Here is an 18,987-nt window from a genome sequence, read left to right as displayed (position 1 = left end):
AAACTAACAAAAATGTTTAACAGGAAAAAAAAGGATTGGGGAAAGACAGACCTTTTAGTGACGCTACATTATTCACAGTAAAGATTGCTGAGTAAGTCACAGCAGCCACTTGAGTGTGGGTAAGAGAAGTGTTGCCCCATGGCAGAGGGTGTGGAACAAAGAGTAAATAAAGGGAGTTTCTGAAATGTACATAGAGAAGTGGCAAAAGGAATATAATAGGTTTGGCCATAGAGAAGGGGTGACCAAGGAACTGTTGAGGGAGAGCCGTTTCGAACAAAACACGAACCCGTGTCCGCTGCATCGGCAGGTGGACTCCCAACTACTGCGCCACCAGGGAAGCCCCAAAACTCATATTATTTACATGATCCTTCTTGAGCTAAGCCTTGCCTACCTCTCCACCTAAGTCGCCTACTCTCTCTCTTACTGTCTGTTTTTACTCTTATGTCTGTTAGCTCTTTCACAAATTCCTATGTGTGCTTCTCAAAGGAGCATGCTAGGCACCATCCTTTGTTCACTTCATACCCTTTGTCCCTTCTAGGTGAATCATCTACTTCCATGACTTTAAATTATTTTACCATTGATAGCAAAGCCAGGAAAAGCCATGGAGATTATTTCTTTTCTCCAACTGTCAAAATGTTATTCTTAGGCAACAAAACTAGCTACCTGAATTGGATTTGGAGGAAAAGGAGGCCTTTATGGAAGGAAGCAAAGATGGGCAAACATGAGGGAAAGGAACACATTTGTTGGTATGTCAAGATTATTATCCTTCCACACTTACCAGTATTCTATCCTAGCATCCTATACTTACTTCTTCTCTGAAGCACATAACACACTTGAAATCATTTGTTTAATATTGATCTTCCTGGCTAACCTATCATCTCTTTGAGGGTCTTTCTCAGTCACTTCTGGAATCCCCCAAATTAAGCAAGGTGCTTGACATTTAGTAAGCACCCAATAAATATTTGTTGCCTACCTAACTATTCTAACCTTTAAACTTGTTGTTTCTTCCACGCTGAGCTTGTGCACCACATCATTTCATGCCCCTGCACATTTATTTTAATGTTTCCTCTGCTGGATATGGAATGAATCCTCCTGATTTCTTCCTACCCACTCTCCAACCCTAATCCACCAGGCAGATTCTTACTTTTACTTCCAACCCCAGTTTAAATGTTTGCTCTAGGAAACCTCCCCGACTTTGCTTAAGCAGATCTTTGTGCCACCCTGTACATCCGTCCCTTGTAGTTCGCTCTGCATTGAAATGATGTTTTCTTTTCTGTTTTCCCTTCTTGATTCTGATTTCCCTTCCCAGGTTGATTCTGATCCTTCCCCATCTGCCATAATAGTTGACGCACAGTAGACTCTTAATACATATTTGTTATGGAATGATTTCTTTTCCCATTAATCATGAGATATATACAGAGAAGCATCATGCCTATAAAATTATTAGGTTTGTGAAGCGAATGAGCCCATATTCCTTACATGGAAACGAGTTAAAAAGAGAGTGAATTGGTGGATGCCAAACCTCAGATCCTTGGACAGAGTTGTCATTGGAACTTCTGACCACTGTTGTAATGAGACTTAAATAGTAAAGCAACCCAATTTTTATCAGAAAGTTCTCCAAAGGGAAAAATAATAAATTTATGTCTACAATTCCTTTAAAATTAGAAGTTAGCTACACTAGCTTGGAAATAACTAAATGCAAAGTCCTAAAGAGATGATGCAAAGGAACTTTCCACATGGCCTAATTCAACTTGTATGAGGCAAATAACTTAGTTAACTCAACTGATTTTTTTTTAAGTATTATAACTGTGTCACCTACCTACTTTCAAGATTTAGAATTAAAATTGTGATTACTGGGAAATTTCTAAACATGACAAAAGAATTTTATTAGCATGTAGGACAAATAATGTGTGACAGTGTATAGTTTAAGTGTGTTAGAGCTATAAAATAATAGTTTCGTTGAATGAAATGTAAGGATTTTAAGATAAGTACACAGATGCTTCCACTTTTAAAACTTTTACCAACATGCTAGAGAGAGGAATGTGTAGTTCAGAAGTGGGTCTGAAGTCAATGTATTCAGTTCTCCCCAGTGGCACCAAGATTTTAAAGCAGGTGATCTCACTGATGGATAAGAATACAATTCTGATTGTTTTAAAAAATGCACAATTTATAAGCAAAAGCCTTATCTCCTCCTCTTCCTGGTTATACAGAAGACACCCTGTTATAAATACCTGGAAATCATTTTAGGTTGAAAGAAGAAGAAATAATAAATATGAGAAAGGCTAAGGATAAATGTCTGTGAATTTTCTATGATTTGCTCAGGGTTTGTGGTGGGAGTGAGGCAGGAAGGAACTGGAAGGAGACCTGAGTTCTAGGTTCTAGTCAACTGGTATACCAGTTGAGTCACCTAAGGAAAATTTCCATTTCCTCCTCATATGTAACAAGCCCTGCCTACTTGAAGCTCCTTGCCCAGAGCCAAGACCACCACCATACTTTGCATATTCAGAGGGAGCAGGATGGTAGTTGTGAAGGATCTTCCTTTTCTTTTCATTTCATGGAACTCAGTGAAGAAAATTCTCCTGGAAACATGTGACCTACCAAGCTAGATTAGTTCCCTTCTACTAAAAGATCTTACTGTAAATTCCATTCTTTTGTCACCAAGCTTTTCCTAGAATATACATCTAGAATTATTACTATACTGTCATGTGCTTGTGTAGAGGCTCCCCTGCAATTATTTCCTGCTTTATTCATTCAATAGTCATTCATGCAACACAATTTATTGAACACCTACTATGATCCAGGTATTACACTACTTACTGTCCCTGCCCTCATGTAATGTACAGTCTAGTGGGAGAAACATACCATGATAAACGAACAAGTATGTACAACACCAAGAGTGAACCCTAATGTAAACTATGGACTTTGGGGTGATTATGATGTGTCAGTGTAGGTTCATCAATTATAACAAATGTATCACTGTGGATGGTGGGAGATATTGATAATGGGGAGGCTGTGCATGTGTTGGAACAGGGGGCACAAGGGAAATCTCTGTACCTTTCTCCCAATTTTGCTGTGAACTTAAAACTGCTTATATATATATACATATATATATACATATATATAGATACACACATATATATGAAACACACATAAAAATGTGTAAGTAAGCAATATGATTATAAATTGCAATGAAGGAAACAATAGGGAATATGAGAAAGTGACTTATTTTACACATGAGTTTCAGGGAGGTGATATTTAAGTTGAAGTCTGAAGAATGAAAAGGAGATAGTGATGGTGTGTGTGTATGTGTGTGTGTGTGTGGGTCTGTGTGAATGCTCCAGATAGAGGAGAGATAGGTATAAAGCCGTATGATGGGAAAAAGCAAGGCAAATAAGTGTGAGAGGCTGAAGGAACGCCAGTAGATGATTCGGACAAGAGCTGACACTGGAGAAGCAGAGGCATGATCGTACAGGACTGTATGAAACAAAGTAATCAGTCTGGATTTTATTCTATTGACACGGGAGCCATGGAGGGATTTTCAGCAAATAAGTTACATGATCCTATCTATACTGAAAAGAGTTGAGAACATGAGAGTAAAAGGAGCCAGGTTAGGTTGGCCTTCTCCCCTGATCTGGATTGTAACAGTGACTAGATAATAGGTGCTGCCCCTTGGAGCCCAGCCCTGGGCACAGAGAAGGGATCCATGCATGCTGATTGAATGAATGAATGAAATATTTACATTTTATGATATAGTGTATTCTTCTAGTTTAATAACATTTAAAATAGTAAGTAAACAAAAGGTGAGTGCATTCAGAGACCTTGCATTATGAGACTTACACTTGTTTTATTTTTACGTTCAGAACTGAGTAGAAAATGAAAACCGCATTCAGCCAGGCAAAGAAGACGAAGAGCAGAGAGAAGAGAGATGACAATTTTTTTCCTCTTGCCCACGATCCTATTTCCTACAACTCATCTCTCTGTGAATGTCTTTGGCTAATTTAAGGAACCTATTCTTGACTACAAGAACCATATGTTGTTTCTAAATGTTATGCCCTTAGAAACAGCTTAAGTTTTTTTTCAGGTTACTCATACTTGATCTTTATAAAAAGCATCATTATAATAATAAATAATTTGAGTAGGAGTATGGTATTTGAATGTTTCATGGAAGTAGTAAAATATTTCACTTTTGCTTATTCATTAAAGCCATGAAATTCCACTATTAAATGTGGATGTACAATGTGATCTGGACTTTCATTCTGTGACAACGCAGTTCTGAATAATGGATCATTTGATTCAGCAATTATTTGGTTTACCTGTGGAGGTTCACAGCCCTGGAAAGATCAGAAATATATTTCAAGCTGTATTTTACATTTCTACTTTGGGTATACTCACCTAGTCTAAATTATAAAAAAAAAACAATGCCTAAGTTGGTTCTTAATATATTACAATCAAATCATTTGCCTATTATTTCTGTTTAACTTGCTTTGACAATTTAAGAAAGTCTTCATGAGGTGAAATGGCTCTGTGGCCAAAATTATGCCCAGGTCAAAGCTGTGGGTTCTTGGGTTCTCTGTGAATATGTCCAGTTTGATAGTGGCCAAGAGTGGGAACGGGAGACAACCACGGCATACTTGGGTCCCAGACTCAGCTCGGAGATCCCTACTCCTTCAGACAAGCATGTGTGGATGCCCCAAAAGCTGGCCAATCATATTTTTAGAATCAAGCACCCTGAGTACAAGTCAGTGAGAATCATCATCCATCTGGGGTGGCCTCTACTTAGAAAGGTAGATCCTACAAAGCAAAATTCTCCAGCAAATTAGGGATATGAAAACTGTTGTGTTTGGAGAGTAACTTACAGTTACTTAGGAGTTTTCTAGTTTTGGAATCTGTTAACAGCATTATTGCTTCTGGTAATTCTAATCCAAGATTGATACACAGCTTTTTTTTTTTTTTTGCGGTACGCGGGCCTCTCACTGCCGTGGCCTCTCCCGTTGCAGAGCACAGGCTCCGGACACGCAGGCTCAGCGGCCATGGCTCATGGGCCCAGCCGCTCCACGGCATGTGGGATCTTCCTGGACCGGGGCACGAACCCGTGTCCCCTGCATCGGCAGGCAGACTCCCAACCACTGCGCCACCAGGGAAGCCCTATACATAGCTTTTTAATAATAATAATAATAGTGTTAATAATTTATAATATGTTTGACTGATTACTATGTGCAAGCTATGGGCTGAAAACTTAAAAAGAATATCATTTCATTTACCCTATGAGCCAGATATTACCATCCCCTTTACTGATGAGGAAATGGAAGCTTTGTGCTCTTAACCGCTACTTCTTCATGCCTCTTACAGAAGTAGTGCTTCTTTAGAGAGGAAATCAGTTGGAGTATACTGCTCTCCCTACTCTTGGAACAGACAGGCCAGTATCTTTGTCATCTTCACACTCATGTCAAGTATCTTATCTCTGGACAACCTGGGATTGTGTGGCAGGATCTGTGTTAAATTAATAATTCCATTTGACATTTGAAGAAACTGAAGCTGAGTAAATGTATACCCTGCCTAAGGTGAGAATCATAATTTTGGAGGCAGAGCTAGGTTTAACTTCTGATTCCACCATTCACTAGCATTGTTACCTTTACTAAACTTTAAAACCTCTCTGAGCCTCTGCTTGCATTTAAATCATGTTGATGGTAATGCCTATTTAATAGGATCCTGTCAGGATCCTACTGTGAAGATTTAAACAAGAGCCCATGTCAGTGCCTGCTGCATAGTAGTGCCCAGTGAAGGTAGCTATCATTGTGACTTTGATTTGCCAGCCTCACACAAGAGAAGAGTGGATGCTCACTTCTCTCCAGGCATTCACAGACACCATCTGGGCTGTGTTTTCCTTGTTATCCAAGGAGGGATGATTCCATGAAGGCTCCACCATGCAAGAATTCTTGGCCCAAGTTTTCTCCTGGAAATGAATCTGAAACTTCATTTTGCCAGGGGAATAGTAACGTCAAGATATGACCATTAGTTGTGTAGATTTATATGTTCTTTTCTTAACAGACCATCATCTTTTATAAGATAAACAAAATGGCCAAGAGTTGACTTGAATACTTTCCATTCATTCTTACTTAGTAGAGGATGAATGAATAAGTGAAATGGAATAGAGCATACAGAATGATTGACAAGTATTTGGTTACTGCCCTCCGGGGGGGAAAAGTATGTATGTATATATATATATTATGTATATATATACATAATATATATATATATGTATATATATACACAAACACATATATATTCCTCTTGTATATATAGATATAGATATATTCCTCTTGTAGGATGGAATTTGAAACAACATATTGGGGGAAAAAGGCATCTATGAATTTTTAAACAATTCCTCAGTGTTAAAAAAAATTCTCAGTTGCATGCTTTTACCTTTGGAGTTTGAAATGTTAAGACCTTTGCACTTTTTCTTGGAGAGAAAGAAAATATTTGTAGAAGTTGAAATGCCAGAAGCCATTCTTCATGCCTTCAAGGACTGGGATCAAAACCCCAGGATGGGGGGATTAGGAATAAACAAAAGTAGAAGCAGAATGAGATGTCCAGAAGAATTCTAATAGAAGCACTCTTGCTCTTTGAACTATCCTTCTGGTACTAATTCATTCCCAGCTAACTACTCTGCCCCCTCCTTGATTCTCTCTCTTTCTGTGTGGTTTTTTTTTTTTTTTTTTTTTTTGCGGTACGTGGGCCTCTCACTGCTGTGGCCTCTCCCGTTGTGGAGCACAGGCTCCGGACGCGCAGGCTCAGTGGCCATGGCTCACGGGCGCAGCCGCTCCAAGGCATGTGGGATCTTCCCGGACCGGGGCACGAACCCACATCCCCTGCACCGGCAGGTGGACTCCCAACCAATGTGCCACCAGGGAAGCCCTTACTGTGTTTTTCGCTCACCACCTGGGTTACCTAGACTCCTCTTGCTTGGTCTTTTTTTTTTCTTTTCTTTTCAATGTCTCTGTCTGCTAAGGCTCAGCTTGACTTTGATCCTTGGTTTCAGCTTCTCACTTTGAATCCTTTTGGTTTCTGACACCCATTTCAGGGCAAACCCTTGATAAATATTTGCATGCTTAGCCACCTGTCCTGACTGTTTCCTGGCTCTTCCCCAACTACCTCCAACCAGTTCCAGAGTCTGGACCAGGATGTGTTAACAAAAAAGGGGTGGCAGCGGGGGAAGCTTAATAATCAACAGTCTCCATTTTGGGGACTGTGATGAACTTAATACATGAAAGAAACTTAGTTTTGAAAAGTATTTTCTAACAAAAGCAAGGGCCATGTTGGCTAAATTCTATATGGCATGACTTATGATAAGTGAATGAATAAAATGGTGTTTTAGGGCTTCCCTGGTGGCACAGTGGTTAGGAATCCGCCTGCCAATGCAGGGAACACAGGTTCAAGCCCTGGTCCGGGAAGATCCCACATGCCATGGAGCAACTAAGCCTGTGAACCACAAATACTGAGCCTGTGCTCTAGAGCCCGCGAGCCACACACACACAAAAAAAGAAAAACAAACAAAACAAACAAACAAAAAAAAACAGTGTTTCATTTCGCCTGGATCCCCTTGTCTATTTGCTTATAATCTAGGACAAAAGAAAGGGTCAGAAGATAATAATTTTTGTTCTGCAATTCAAACAAAGTGGTAGGATGTGATAATCAAGTGAATAAGCATTACAGAAATACTCAAAATTAATGGTTAACTAATGTTCTAATATTTTAGCTTTATTCATAACCCAAGCCTTATCATCTATTTCAAATTTAAATTATAAGAACTGACTAATAATTATCATTTTCCTCAGAATATTTAAAAAGACCTTTCCTTAAACATTTGGTTAGCTTTATTATTATTAATTAATTAATCAACTCTTTTCCAATATTAATATCATATCTTGGAGGGGACATGTTCATTTATAACATCTATACTTCATACAGGAGTAAAATTCACTTCTATATTACTCATGTTGTAAGCATAATCACCAATTATGGGAGACATGCCAGAGCACCTCAGCCTTTATTGCAAGGCATTTTATCATAAATATCAAGACGTACTTTAACTCCTTGAAATGGATACTTTGTCTAGTCTGTAGTTTGTGTCATGCTATGTTTATTTAATGTTGCATAAATAATACATTATAATACTATTAGTAATTCTTTGCCTCATTCTACTTCTGCTATCAACTAATTTTTTTAAATAAATAATTATTATGTTGTCTGAAAAAATAAAACAATTCTAACATAAATAATACCTCAAAAATTGCAACATACACCCTCACTATCAGTTTTCAGAAATTTTACTATTCACTGATTTACTCAGCCATTTAAACATTTATTGAAAGCCTTCTATATGCCAGGTACCACTACGCAAGGTGCTGAGTATATGGGTAAATAAAATATGATTATTCTCACTATGATCTCATAGTTACAATGGAAGTTCAAGAAATCATGCAAATAACTATAATACACAATGATATAGGTTAAAATAGAGTTATTCATAAATTGCAGATATGAGAGCCTTCTTTCTGTCTACAGGACTTAGGGAAAGCTACAGAAAGAAGATACAATTCAGGGTGGCTTTGAAGAATGAGCAGGGGTGCTGAAGAGGCAAGGGATGTAGAAAGCTCATTTCAGGAAGGAGCATCTATATGCATGGAAGCTGGAATCACACAGGAGAGACAAGGAGGCACGTGAATGCAGGGGGCATATGGGTAACATCAGGCAGTGCAGTGTGGCTGAAATGTGGGGAATACATCGGAGAACGTATGCAGATGAAATGGTGGGTGGCCACTTCTCAAGATGGTTTAGACTTGGCATTACTTGGGATAGAGGCAAAAGATTCAGCAAAAAGAGAGAGATAGATGAATACAAAAGGTAAAAGAAACAATTCTACATGGCCCTTAAATGTGTTTCATATTTTTCCTTCCTGTGCACAAGGAAAACTCCATTTCCAGCTGTTAGGCAAGGTCCTATGAATAGTTCAGGCCAAAACATTGTAAACAAAATTTTAATGTTAATTCTGGGCTGAGATAGTGAAAAGCCCCTGTGTTATTTTCCAGTGTCTATTCCTCTGTCATGGAAACCAAGGGGGGCCTTATGTTGATGTGAGGAACCACAAGATCATAACTGCCTGAATTCATGAGTCACCACATCAAAGACAATTGCCCTGGAGGGTTGCCTAGATCCACAGTAGATCTGGTGGAAGGAATACATTTAAAAAAAATTTTTATTAAGTCATTGAACTTAGGGGTTTTTGTTACTACAGCATAGCATAGCTGATCCTGACCAAAACACAAATTTAAAAGTTAGTACTTAATGAGCATACAATTCAAAGGAGGCAGAGGATGGATTCAAGGTTATAAGTTAAGAGGTCAGAGAGAAATGGGGCTACTTCTTCCTCTGAAACTTGTAGGAAAATTTAGGGAGGGATAAAATATAGAACAATTTGGAGGTAGGAAAGAGGAAGTTAAAGGAGTTTATTCATGATGGCTACTACGTTCCTCTGATATTGGAAATTAAGTCTGCTGAGAAGGTGACTTGCAAGATTGAGGGAAATAAAATGATTGAGCAGTTGCTGAGGGGAAAATTACTATACAGAATGGGAAAGAGAATGGGGTAGATAGAAAGGAAAGAAATGCAGAGCAGAGGTAAGGGCTCAGCTGGGTCTGTAGCTCATGAATTTATACTGGAGTCAGCTGACATGAGTTTGTCATTTTCTACAGCAATGATTGCCAGCCTGAGAGTAAAAGCAAGTAATGATGCTCATATGAGGGCTTGGAAAATAAGTCATGGTATGAAGAGGAGATCTCTCAAAAAGTTAGGGAGGCTCGGGAAAGTAGAGTTGAAGTGACTGACAATAGCATTTGATGCAAACAGGAAGAAAGTGAAGCCAGAAGGAAGCTGATAGAGAAAAAGACTACAAAAAACTGGATGTTTTAGTGGGTTGAAGGGAAAGTTTAGCAGGGTTATTGGTGTAGAAGTGGTTAAAAGACATGGAGTTATGCTTATCAAGATGGTAGTATAATGTAATTGTGAAGAGCAGGTTGTTTGGGTTTCAATAGCTGCTGTGCCCCTCACTAGTGATATATGATATTAGCCAAGTTAGTCATGTTTTTTTCTGTGCCTCAGTCTCCTCATAGGATATACTAAGCTCCATTGAAGGATTTTTGTGTTGACTGAATGAGTCAATATATATAAAGCTCTTAGAATGGTGCTTGGCATAAAGTGCTCTATAAAGATAAATTGTTATAATGGTAGAGATTATGCAGCCATAGAGATGGGTGCTGAGGTGTAAGGAGATGAGCATTGCTGATGGAAAGGGGGTTAAGAAACTTAAGATGAGAGATTTGGTGAATCATAAATGTGGGCACTGTGTAGTCTCAAGATGCTGAGGACAAACAAAGGAAAGAAAATCATGAGCTAGTGTGATGTCCTCAGTTGATGCCATGACATAATAAGATAATGACCATGAGGAGAGGAGAATGGCATAACTGTGGCGTGACCTTCAAGACTGGTAACTCAGTAGTCTAGGAAGGTTGTCCACCCCTACAACTTGTTGCTGAGATGCAGAGCATGAGAAAATGACAGCCTCTCCTTTCAAGAGTTTTCAGGAACTTTTGCTGGAGAGGGTGTGGAGAAAAATGAACCCTCCTACACTGTTGATGGGAGTGTAAACTGGTGCAGTCACTGTGGAGAACTGTACGGAGATTCCTTTAAAAACTAAAATAGAGTTACCATATGATCCAGCAATCCCATTCCTGGGCATATATCTGAGGAGAACTCTAAGTAAAAAAGATACATGCACCCCAATGTTCATTGCAGCACTATTTACAATAGCCATGGAAGCAACCTAAATGTCTATCAACAGACGAATGGATAAAGAAGATGTGGTACATATGTACACTGGAATATTACTCAGCCATAAAAAAGAATGAAATAATGTCATTTACAGCAACATGGATGCACCTAGAGATTAACGTATGAAGTGAAGTAAGTCAGACAGAGAAAGACAAATATCATATGATATTGCTTACATGTGGAATCTAAAAAAATGATATAAATGAACTTATTTACAAAACAGAAATAGACTCACAGACATAGAAAAGAAATTTATGATTACCAAAGGGGAAAGGGATAAATTAGGAGTTTGGGATTAAAATATATACACTACTATATATAAAATAGGTAACCAACAAGGACCTACTGTATAGCACAGGGAACTATATTCAGTATCTTGTAAAAACCTATAATGGAAAAGAATCTGAAAATGAATATATATATATAATGTATGGATATGAAAAAAAGAGTTTTCAGGAACTTTTATCAAGAAAAAGCCATGTTTGAGACTTCCCTGGTGGTCCAGTGGTTAAGACTCCACAGTTCCACTACAGGGGGCACGGGTTCAATCCCTGGTCAGGAAACCAAGATCCCACATGCCATGTGGCACGGCCAAAAAAAAAAAAAGAAAAGAAAAAGCCACATTTTAGTTGATGCAGTGAGGAGGAGAAGTAAAGGAGGTGCAATTAAGCAAAATCTGTGGATATTTATGAATGAAGAGTCCCAAAGTCACTTTGGAAAAGATTTTTTTTCTAAGCAAAATCAGTAAGGGTAGAATTGGAGAAAGAAAAGGTAAGAAGTTTTCTGAAGGGGAATGGGAGTCTACACACCTTGAGCCATTATCATGGGGTAAGAGATGGGGAGTTAAGTTACTTTTTTTTTTTTTTTTTTTTTTTTGCGGTACGCGGGCCTCTCACTGTTGTGGCCTCTCCCGTTGCAGAGCACAGGCTCCGGACGCGCAGGCTCAGTGGCCATGGCTCACGGGCCCAGCTGCTCCGTGGCATGTGGGATCTTCCCGGACTGGGGCACAAACCCGCGTCCCCTGCATCGGCAGGCAGACTCTCAACCACTGCGCCATCAGGGAAGCCCAAGTTACTTTTTTGATGTTCGTATAACTTAATTTAACATATCCATTTACTTTTCTACATCAACCATTTGTAATAGTTTTAGAGTGTACTATTCTCAGGTGTAACCAAGAGCTGACTGTGGGGCTCTTTTATTATGTAAACAAAAGATAAGTACATTTATTATGTCAAATTATTGAAGAATAAATAATTCCAATGTTATTTAAACCATTCCAAATCATAGAAAATGATATCAAGCTTGTTAATATATTTTATGAAGCTGGCATAATGTTAACAATAAAGATAAATAATAATAAGAGAAAAAAATAATAGCCCAATTATTCACTTAAGAATACAGATGTAAAATTATTAATAAAAAACTAGCAAATAAAGTCCAGTAGTGTGTCAGTGGTGAACTAGTATAGTTTACTGCCAAGATGCAAAGATAGTTTTATGTCAGGAACTCTTTCAATAAGAGAGTTCTTTTAATAACATAACTTATTACAACAGTATATTAATGGATTAAAATGTTCCTAATAGATGCTGAAAAGGCATTTGATTAAATTCAGCAGCCGTTTCTACTGAAACTCCAATCAAAATAAGAATAAAAAGGGCTCCCCTGGTGGCGCAGTGGTTGAGAGTCCGCCTGCCAATGCAGGGGACACGGGTTCGAGCCCTGGTCCAGGAAGATCCCACATGCCGTGGAGTGGCTGGGCCCGTGAGCCATGGCCGCTGAGCCTGCGCATCCGTAGCCTGCGCTCCGCAACGGGAGAGGCCACAACAGTGAGAGGCCCTCATACCGCAAAAAAAAAAAAAAAAAAAGTATAAAAGGAAACAATCTAAATATGATAAATGGTACTTAGGCAAAACCAAGAGCAAACATCATTCTAGATATTAACCCAAGAGACTATCTTAAAACTGTTATAAGGGAATTTAGTAACAAGCCTGTAGAAACAATATCTATTTCAAAAGCAATAGTGGTTCTTTACTAGAAATAATCAGATAGAATTAGAAATGGAAAAAAATAAGCCACATACAATAATATAAAAAATTCAAAATATTTTGAAATAAATTTAACAAGAAAGGTACAAAGCCTATAAAAAAGAACTATAAAATCTTATTAAAGGGCTACATCAAGAGCTAAACAAATGGAAAAACATACCTGGTTCTTGCAAGGGAAGATTTAATTTTACAAATATGTCAATTCTGCCCATATTGTGACACACTTAATGAATTTTCAGTTAAAATCACTATGGTCTTAGAAAATTAAATTATCTTACATTTTATATGGAAGAATAAATGTTCATGAGAAGCTAAGAAATGTACAAACATGAAAAATCATGATGAGATTCCTTGCCAGATATTAAAATGTTATAAAGTCAGCATAATCAAAAGGGCTATTATTAGCATAGGGATAGACTAATTGATTAGAAGAACAAAACAAAAATTGCAGAATACATGGGAGTACCATATAGGATAAGTGTGTTATTTCACTTCAAAGGGGAGAGAATGGTTTAGTAAATGAGTACATTTTATTTTTATATTAATAAGTAGCATAATTAGCTATGCATTTGAAAAAAATTAAAATTGAACCACTACCTCATATGATACATAAAAACATTGCATTAGTTATTTTTGCGTCAAAGATTTATTTACTCTTTTATATGTCAACAGTTCTCTTTTATATATCAAATGTTATACCCACTTCTCACCTGAGCTCCAGACATATGTATTCAATTGTCTATTTCGCATTTTCACTAAGATATCAACTCCATGTGTCCAAAAACATAATTATGCTATCCATCAGCCACTTCCAAAACAGTCATGCTCCAATGCTGAGTGGGTGCTACCATCCAAAGTGTTACATTAAAAATATCCTCAACAGGGCTTCCCTGGTGGCGCAGTGGTTGAGAGTCCGCCTGCCAATGCAGGGGACACGGGTTCGTGCCCCGATCCGGGAAGATCCCACATACCGCGGAGCGGTTGGGCCCGTGAGCCATGGCCGCTGAGCCTGCGCGTCCGGAGCCTGTGCTCTGCAACAGGAGAGGCCACAACAGTGAGAGGCCCCGCGTACGGCAAAAAAAAAAAATCCTCAACAATTACTTCTCCCCTTTGACCACATTCCCAATCACTAAATCCTACTGAGTTTACCTATTAGTATCCTTCAAACCAATTCATGTCTCATCTCCTTAACCATTTTCTTAGACAAACACAAGATATTTTACCGTGACCACTGCATTTACCTTTTAAGTATTATTTCTGTTTCCACTTGTGTACTCTCCAACTCATTTGCAAAAAAAAAAAAGAAAAGAAAGGAAAGAAAGAAAAATGCATCCTGGATAAAGAACCTGTGTGCAGAATATATAAAGAAATTTCAAAATCTCAGTAATAAGAAAATGAACAACCTAATCTAAAAAGAGCAAACAATTTGAATACTTCATAATATAAGATATAAGCCTGGCAAATAAACACATGAAATGATGGTCGATATAACAATTCATCAGAAAAATTCAAATCAAAATCACAATCACATATCACAACATACCCACCAGAATAAAGATAAAATATCTGATACATCTAGTGTTTACAAGACTGGGAAGCAATAGTAATTCTTATGTCTTGCTGTGGGAATGCAAAATGATACAGACACCAACTTCTGAAAACAGATTGGCAGTATTTCATAAGATTAATAGTATATTTATCATAGAATCTAGCAATCCCACTTCTAGGTATTTTTCGAAGCGAAATATGCTCACACATGAACATACATCAGGGTTCACAGGGGCATTATTTCATAATGGCCACATCTACTGGAAGATGAATAAAGACATTGTGATATATTCATACTATGGAAAACTTCATCAATAAAAAGAAATAAAATATGAATACAGCAACAACATGGATGAATCTCAAAAACACTATACGTAAAAAGAGTCAAATGTTAAATGTTACATACTGTGTGGTTCTACTTATATAAAATTCAAGAAAGATCAAAATTATAATGATACTATATGGATCATTGATTGCTTGGGCTTGAGGGTGATAGTGGATATATTATTGATAGTTTGCTAGGGGTGCCATAACAAAGTACCATAGACTGGGAGGCTTAAACAAAAGAATTATTTTCTCACAGTTCTGGAGGCTAAAAGTCTGAGATCAAGACATCTTTGGCAGAGCTGATGTTATATAATATCTAAAGACATTGCATTAGTCATAAAGGTTAAAAAATAAAAAATACATAAAGTTTTAAAAAGATACAATTTAAACTGTATATATATATATAACCTGTATGTTGAGGATACTTTTTAAAGCAAGTTAGTAACCCAAAAATTATTAAGAAAATACATGATTGACCTTATATAAATAAACTTTTTCTTAGGGCAAAATATACCTGTCTTATTTAGGATGCATTCAGCTTCAAGTACCAAGAAATCAAACTCATACAAACAATAAGGGAATTTATAGGCTCACATGCCGGGAAGTCCAGAGGTAGGGTGGCTCGAGCCAGTGTCTTTATCAGATCATGCTCTGTGATTCTCCCATCTTTACCCACTTTTTTGAATTGGCTTTCTCAAGGCTGGTATCAAGTTGGCTACAGCAGTTTCTCTGGAAGCACCATCTATACTTGACAATGGCCAGGAGAAAAAGAGCCAATTTCTTCCAATGGTCCATTCTCAGAGTGAGGATAAAACCTTTCAGCAAGTTTCTTCTCACACCTCACTGGCCCCAACTGGCCAGATTTCTGAATCCCCAGTGGGGAGGGGTATGAATTGAAGGGCTTTGGCCTAGGTGTGTATGCATAAAAGGATTGTTATGCATACACATACAATCTGGTTTTCTCAGTGTGGGTGATTTTGTGTAATTTTTACTTTCTTCTTCAATATCAGATTGAATTTTTAGAAGTAAACATGTATTATTACTATAATCAGAAAAAAATGATATAACTTTTCTTTTTTGTAGAAAAAGTGTATTTCATAATAACAGAGAGCTGGGGAGTGTATGGATTTACATATATTTTCTTTTTATCATTTCATTTCCATCTTTGTCCTGTCATGAAGTCTTTTTTTTTTAAATGGAATCTTCTTTTTAAAATGGCCCCTAAAACATTATGTAGGCATGTGAAAAAAATTTTCAATGAGTTTAATCATGTTTTTTAAACGTTAGCGGTTCAATTAACATTTACTTCTCATCAAACTTCTCCGCTTAGTTGGAACAACGGTATGGTGGACAGACAGGCCCGAATTACATTTCTACGATTACACTTGTTTTATGCCCTTGAAACAATGATAAGTTACGCCCCTCTCATCTGAGAAGAAGAAACACGCTAGTTCCTTTTGATCTGATCCGTCCCAGAGCGACCATGAACCAATTCCTACGGAAGTCTCAGCAACCCGGCAGTGGGTGCGGGGAGAGGTATAGGGTGTCCCCAGACTCGCTTCAGAATTTGATCATCTCATCTCACCAGTTGTTTTTACTCGGACTCTCCTACCCCAGGAAATGCCACCAGCGACATCACGCAGAGTGCGCTATTTTTAGCACAGGGCCTGCTTGGGGAAACTGGAGAACTTGAACACTCCCGGACGAGGAAGTGGAAGAGAGCAAAGGCTTAAAGAGAGAAAGATGAGATGCTTTATCTTTTCCTCCTGTGATTTTATTTGGCAGCTAGTCATCCAGTTTGCAAGGTCTAGGAGATAACAAAGATAAAGTGCTGAGTGGCGAGAGAAGGCTGGGGAAGGGAAGACAGTGCGCTGTGGGAAGGAGTGCGGAGCAGTTTTACGTGGAAAGAAGGAAAAGCTATGGAATTGAGTGACTTAAACACAGAGGGAAAGTTAAGGGCACAGAGGCTGTTTTGGGAGAAGTCAGTCAAGACCTGAAGTGAAAAGCTTTAAAAGTTATGAAAGAGTGGCTAAAAAAATCAGATATGACTTAGGATAACTCTCCAGCCATGTGAATTTAGGCGAATTACTTATTAAATTTTGCCATCCATAATGAGGCAATGCTCAAGATAGTTGTTATACTATATTACTTGGACACTGTCCACCTCTGTTTTGTAGTTTTTCAGCAAAGAGGGAAAACCTGAACTATCATGAACATGGATGGGTTAAGTGTGAGGGCAAACCAAAGTAAATCAATGTTATCTCCTTTAGACACTCTGTGCTAACTAAATGTAATAGATCCCAGGGGCAAGATTAAACAGAAGATAGGTAAAAGCATATTAATGCAATTAAGGAATAAGAAAAAGCAATGTAGTGCATATAGCCTCAAGTTAATATTTAGCAAAGATTATTAATTAAACTTCAAGAATAAATATTCAAGAAAATATAAAATTAATATTATATTTGTGTATCCTAAGCAAAAGTAAAATAACTCCCTGAAGATATACCTGCACTGGCCAGAACTTTATGGACTATGACTTGTAAGATCCTTCCAACTCTCAGGAAAAAAATAACATTATTATTCCTTTGCACCTAAAAACACAATAAATGTTGTCTCTTTTAGTCTTACCTTTTCTTCAACTTGATTTTCTTCAGTTTTCCAGTGAAAAGTAGTTGACACTAAAAGTCCTGGCATATGATATTTCCCAATCTGCATATATACATCATCTCTACTCTTCAAGATGACTTAAGTTATTTTGGTTTTTAGAGAACTTTATAAGATTTTATAATTTGCACTTAAAAATTGTCAGCAACTTTCATTTACACTTCTTTCTTATTTTTAATTCTACAGGTTCTCCCAATATATCTACATAAAATCCTCCTCAGTGCAATCTAGGAAGAAGTAAATATGCAAAATTTTTTCTCCCTTACCTTTTCCCTCCCCTTGCAATAGTATCCCATTGACTGTATCCAAAACCTAAAATGAACAGAAATAAGCTGTAGTTCTTTTCCCACTTTGAGAGAAGATTCCAAACAACCTAAACTTCCCCCACCACTTTTAGGTGTTTGGAACTGAGAGATAGATGGATGAAAAAATATATATATGATGACAGATAGAAGGAGTCTAAAGGTGTCTGTTGCAGGATAAGTCCCCCAGGAAGTAGATTCTGAGATAGAGATTTGCGTGCAGAAAATGTATGGGAACTGGTCTTGGGATTGACACCAGTGGGGGAAGGGAAGGAGGCCAGATGGCACGAAGAAGATGGGCTGTAATGCAGTCACAAGACTTCAGCCAACTCCTGGGATTAGGTTAGCAGAAGGGGCCCTTCTTTATACTGGATATGAGATATCGAAGGGAAGAGGTTTGAACCTAGGCAAGGAAGCTCTCTACAGCTGAGGGCAATTCCCAGAGAAAGCTTCAAGCTGATAGCTGTCAGCAGGCAAAATTCCTGTCTCCCCAGTGAATAAGAACTTTAGTCATCAGTGGGAGTCTAGGCAGTGCAGCACAGGATCCAGAAATCATGGAGAACAGGTTTCATCTTTGGGGCAGGTGCTGGCTATGAATGTGAGGTGGACTGACAGTTGAGATAACATTTGATTGGTCCCCTCCCACACATACACATTCCTATGCCCCATACTTTTTTGCCATTGTCTCATCAGAAGGATGAAACAGCAGAATGCAGAGAGCAGAGGGATCGATTCTTTGCTTTTGAGTTTCAAAAACTTTGGCCTTGGCAAAGACAAAATATTTGGAAGAAGGTAGAAAGTGTAAGAAGAGAAGTTTTCTCAACCCCTCCCAGACTAGATAAAGATTCCCTGGGCTTTGGTAGGGAAAGTATAGAGACTTAGAAGCCTGTAGATTCCTGGGGTACAACTTGGGCAGCTGAGAGCACAGGAGTGAAGAAGATAAGACCTCTGTATCTGCCCTCAAAGAATTTACAGGGAAGATACATTCAACTAATAAATGCAATAAAGTGAATTGATTATGATAGAACATACAGGAAGGGGACCTAGCCTGTCTTATGAGTCTGGGAACAACTCACTAAAACAGGATATTAACTGGAAACCTGCAGCATAAGCAGATATTGTCGAGATGGAGAGTGGAGAGAAAAAATTGTTTCAGGGAAAAGGATGATCTGTGGAAAAACGTGGAGGAAGAGAATGTGGCCTGTTTTAGAAGT

This window comes from Hyperoodon ampullatus (genome assembly GCF_949752795.1).
Source record: "Hyperoodon ampullatus genome assembly, chromosome: 12".
Taxonomy (NCBI): Eukaryota; Metazoa; Chordata; class Mammalia; order Artiodactyla; family Ziphiidae; genus Hyperoodon; species Hyperoodon ampullatus.
The sequence above is the reverse complement of the archived record's forward strand: the minus strand, read 5'-3'. Positions refer to the sequence as shown.